The sequence below is a fragment of the Dasypus novemcinctus genome, chromosome 12 (assembly GCF_030445035.2).
Source record: "Dasypus novemcinctus isolate mDasNov1 chromosome 12, mDasNov1.1.hap2, whole genome shotgun sequence".
Classification (NCBI taxonomy): Eukaryota; Metazoa; Chordata; class Mammalia; order Cingulata; family Dasypodidae; genus Dasypus; species Dasypus novemcinctus.
In genome coordinates, this window is record NC_080684.1 from 49,420,144 (window position 1) to 49,425,516 (window position 5,373).

Consider the following 5,373-nt stretch of genomic DNA (forward strand, 5'->3'; position numbering starts at 1 on the left):
ATTAGTTCAAAGAGTCAAATTATTTAAGTAAATAATTAAGTAAATTATTTAAGGTTGCCCATAAAGGCCATGCCAAAAAAAATATCAGTGTGTGTTTTTTTTAAAAGATTTCGCTAGTTTGGGTGAATTGGCTACTAAATTCAACTTAAAAATGCATGAACAGTCCAAGAGAGATCCTGACTTACTGTTAATGAAGTTTGGGAATGAAACAGAGACTGACAAAGTTTTGATTTCTTTAACTTTTTGTAATGAATAATATTTGAAATCACTGGGATATTGGCTAGGAGTTTGAAGTCTTTAAGTCACACAGGTTTTTTTTTTTAACTAAAATATTTTATTGTAATAAGATTTGACTGTGCCTCAAATCAATACAAAGTAAACTACTAAATTTATTTACATACAAATGAATAAAAACCATGTAGTTAAAAGAGCTGAGTACCAAGCATCAGCACAATTTTAGCCACTAAGTCAGTGTAATTTTCTAAGGCTCTTTACAATAGCAAAGAAAAAACAGTTGATCATACTTAAAGGCTCATACTTAAATCCTCCTTCAAGGCATATTTGAGACAAATCATTTATTCCTTTGATGGGTACCTGGAGAAAAGTCCAACTCAGTCCTGCTGACTGTAGTTTCTTGAATTGAGAATTAATTAAATAGCATCTTTTCCAAACTTCACACATTCTAGGCCCATTTCCCAAATAGATTTCCTCAGTATTAATGTCAAAGTATACTGCAGTTCATAGTGTACAAATGTATCTACAGTAGATTTTCGTCAGTTTGGAATGGATATCCCTGTTGTAGCACACTTAATTCTGGTATTTGCATTGTGTGAACACACAGAGATGCCTGTTGATTATTTTGAAAAAATATATCCAGGGAAGTGGACTTGGCCCAGTGGTTAGGGCGTCCGCCTACCACATGGGAGGTCCCCGGTTCAAACCCAGGACCTCCTTGACCCGTGTGGAGCTGGCCCATATGCAGTGCTGATGCAGGCAAGGAGTGCCCTGCCACGCAGGGGTGTCCCCCTGCATAGGGGAGCCCCACTGCTCAAGGAGTGCGCCCGGTAAGGAGAGCCACGCAGCGCAAAATCGCAGCCTGACCAAGAATGGTGCTGCACACACAGAGAGCTGGAAAAAAAAAAAAACTTTGATTAAAAAAAAAAAGTGTGTATATATATATATATATATATATAGATGTCAAATGAATCGATTTCATTATGAAATGAAGACTTTGATTAAGAATATGTTTTTATTGGGTGTTTTGGTAATAAATTGTTACTCTGCAGATAGTTGATGCAGTGTATTTTTTTTCCCCCGGTAGTTTCTCTTGAAGAATGCTTTACTTCTTCAGCTGCTGAGGGGTGCTGAAGGCTTTGTACACATTAGCAGCAAAGTCTGTTCCATGAGCAGCAGCTCCTGAACAAAGTGACTGGTGCGTGGCTGCACACCGAATGGATCTGCCCGTTTATCATCGGAATTACCTTAGGCAAAGGCAGAGCTGACGCTGGAAGGACTGTTGATGCAGTCGCCGGGAACAACTCGGCCGTGTGTCCAAAAGTCTGCTAAAGCCTCGGTTTAGGCAGGAATGCGACTCCGTCCTGACATCTGGACTCCCCAGCATGTCTCTAGTTTGCTGAGGAGTTTAATCGTGGTAACATCTTTAGGGGAAATCCGCAGGCCTGGGCGCCGGGGGACCCTTGCTTGGCATCTCGTAGCAGCCACCCTCCTGCCCCCCAAGGAGGAGAGGTTTTCTGCTCAACCAGAATCCTGATTTCTTTCCGTTTTTGCTCCAAGTCCAAAAGGACAAAGAGCGTTTAAGACAAACACTTCCAGAAGGTTCCGCACAGCTTGCTTAATGACAGTGATCAGTTCAGTCGGGCCAGCTCCAAGGCGGTGCTGAGGCGTGATCAACATTGCTGGTGGACATCTGGGGAGCAGGAACCGTGGCGCCCTGTTTGCCAACTGCCGCCTGACCCAGGCAGACGTAGCCACCGATGACGTGTAACTGCACCCGCAAAGTCCGCCCAGCAGACGCGCACTGCGCACAGCTGCGACTCCACTCAGGGAGCTTATGACCTTCAGGTCCTCCCCTGTTTCTAGCTTGTTTGAAGGCCTGTTTTTCAGCAGACCTACGAGGCTCAGAGCTGAGCTGCTGCACTGAGGCCTCTCTAGGCGGCGGCAGCAAGGACGGCGCTGTCAAGTTGCACGTGCTCTGGTTGAGCTCCAAGTGCTGGGGTCGTCGTGCGTGGGCAATGCGCCCTGCAGCCTCCCTTTCTTGAATTTCTCCGATGTTTTCTGTCCATTCTTCCCCAGGATGTACACTCCTCCGAGCACCGAGCCCAGGAGGAGGCATTTCTTCTTTGTGAAACCTTGCAGAAGATTCCACACGGACCTCAGCCTCTCGGGGCCCGAGGGTGTGGGGCCCGGGAGGGGTCACCAGCACCGCAGCTCCCCGACCCGGCCCGCGCTCCCCAAACCCAGACGCCGCTCCCGCAGGGGTCAGCGCGGCCGAGGGGCGTGCGCTCGGGGGGCAGCGGCGCCTTCGCCTCTTCCTGGCCTCCCGCCTGCCTCCCTGGAAAGCCTCTTTTTGAAGTTAGAACCCCAAGAAAATGGATTTATGGACTAGTTAGATAATTTTTATAACTCTCTGCATAGTTTAACATTTTTGACCAGCACCATGCATTTCTAAAATAGGTAACCTTCCCATCACCACCACCACCAGCCTACCCTGGAGAACGCATTGTTCCTTCATCAATAGTTTATAGAAACTGCAGTGAACCGTTTTTAATGCAAAACAGGAAAAGTTAATGTACCACAAACTAAATATGTATAAGTTATTATAAGGCATATCTGAATTTTTTAAAATCTTAGCAAACTTTGTCATTTAATTGAATGGCTGCATTGGGAAGCTATTCACTCATTTCAGTGATCGTGCCTCTTTTAAAACATTTTTGGACCATCTATTTGGAATTAACATTCTTTGGAATATTGTTAGCAGTAGCAGATTTTCTTCCATTAAAGATTTGAATTTTGGAGGAAATCAGGAGTCATTAAAAAAATCAGGCTCATAAAGTAGATGATCAATTTGTGTGATCATATTTGGGATTATAAAACAAAATGGGGGTGGGGGAGGGGAAAGGGGAGGGGGAAAATAAAGCCTAAAAAGATGGTACAAAAAGATGGGATTCTAAAGAAATTTGGTTAATTTCCTTGTGTGGTTCAGGGTGTTTCTGAAGTCACACTTTGTGGTGCAATAAATATTTGTTCTTATTTGGCTACTGTTCAGTTTACTTATACTCTTTAGAAGGAAATGTTTTAGTTTCCTAGCAAAAATTTGGCTTAATTACGCGTTGGGCAGAGATGACCCTTCCCACCAGTGCAGTACAGAGGAGAGGCCGCTAGGGCATTGCAGGGGGCACTTATAAAGGATCTCATTTCCCATCCCTGCATAACCCCGATTTATGCAGAAGCAAGGAAGAAGAAAAATACAAAATAAATTGAAGCATAGCTGTTGAACTCCATGTCCTTGAGATAACAATCTGTCATATAAATATGCATCCCTGAGTGCTCCACTATAGACAAATCAAATTTATAGGGGACCAACATTGATCATTGGTGAAACAATGAAATAGGAGGAATTTGTGAATTGTAGAAACTGCACCTCACTCCCCCCAAAAAACACATATAAAAGGCTGTTACCCCCCCCCCAAAAAAAACCACACATATAAAAGGCTGCATTTAGTCCTGGTTTCAACACCCTTGAATCATTCATTCAGCACACATACACTGAGCATCTACAAGGTGTAAGGTGCTGCTCTAGGGCCTAAAGACTCTAGCAGGGACATGGAGCTGCCCTGGATGGTGCTTCAGGGGCAATCACCGGACACTGTAAATCCTCACAGGGCCCACTGGATGGAATGGGGGAGAGTGTGGGCCATGGTGTGAACCGTTGACCATGGGGTGCGGGGGTGCCCAGAGATATACTTGCCAAATGCAATGGCTGTGTCATGATGATGGGAGAGAGTGTTGCTGAGGGGAGGGAGAGGTGGGGTGGGGGAGGTAGGGTTCAATGGGACCTCATATATATATATTTTTAATGTAATATTATTACAAAGTAAATAAAAAAAAAAAAAAAAAGACTCTAGCAGGGAACATAGCTTTGGAGCTCTTCCTCTTTCCCCTAGCTCTTTGCAGTTAGTCCCCTGGTCCTTTCTGCTGCTGTTTGCGAAGCTTGTGCATGCTGACTCCCTGCACAGAGCAGGGTTCTTAACCAGGGGGTCTGTAGAAAGATTTCAGGGGTTCCGTGAGCTTGAACTGGAAATTCACAAAACGTTATTCTTGGGGGGACATGTTAGTGCGGGTGTGATATATTTATTAAATAATACACAGTATAGTGTGGATTTAGTATGATTTTTATTTTGATGTAGTGTGTTCTGAGTGCAGTGGATAACTGCCTGCGAAAAGGTTGATAAAGAGGGCAGATATGGTTTTATGGTGCCGTGGGAAAACTTGAATTTCTAAATGTTTGCCGAAAATGACATTTCAACAGACGTTGAACTGTATTAGGTTATCAGGTATTGAAATTACAGGAAAGTTATAAAATGTAATTTTGATTAATCCTAAAATTTAATTTAAAGACATGCCAATGTTGAGTGCCATGAAACTATCTACTCCTACATTCTGAGAAGGGACCCATAGTTTTCATTTGACTGGCAAAGGGGTCTATGGAACAAAAATTTTAAGAACCCCTAGCTTTAAGTGAATGCCCCAGGATTTCTGCATGGCTGGCACCTTCCTACAGGTCTTTGTTCAAACAACACCTCCTCGTTGAAGTCTTCCCTGATTGACGGATCTAAATTAGTTCACCACCAGTGCCTTCCTTTGTCCAGAAGAACTCATAACACATGCCCTGCTTTGTTATTATTATTTTTTTATAATACTTCCTCTCTCTGAAATTGTCTTGTTCATTTATTTATTTATTTATTTTTAAAGGTTTCTTTTATTTATTTCTCTCCCCTTCCCCTCGTTGTCTGCTCTCTGTGTCTATTCGCTGTGTGTTCTTCTGCATCCACTTGCATTATTCAGCCGCACTGGGAATCTGTATCTCTTTTTTGTTGTGTCATCTTGCTGCGTCAGCTCTCCATGTGTGTGGCACCACTCCTGGGTGAGTTGCACTTTTTTTTCACATGGGGTGGCTCTCCTTGTGGAGTGCACACCTTGAGTGTGGGACACCCCTCTGTGGGGGCGCCCCTGCATGGCACGGCACTCCTTGTGTGCGGCAGCACTGCGTGTGAGCCAGCTCATCACACGGGTCAGGAGGCCCTGGGGATTGAACCCTGGACCCTCCATATGGTAGACGGACACTCTATCAGT

General features: G+C 44.2%; 1 pseudogene; it reads right to left on the reverse strand.

Moving 5' to 3' along the window:
- Positions 1–1,258: 1,258 nt before the first annotated feature.
- Positions 1,259–2,741, reverse strand: LOC101426426 (peroxisomal biogenesis factor 3-like; annotated as a pseudogene).
- Between the last annotated feature and the right edge of the window lie 2,632 nt (positions 2,742–5,373).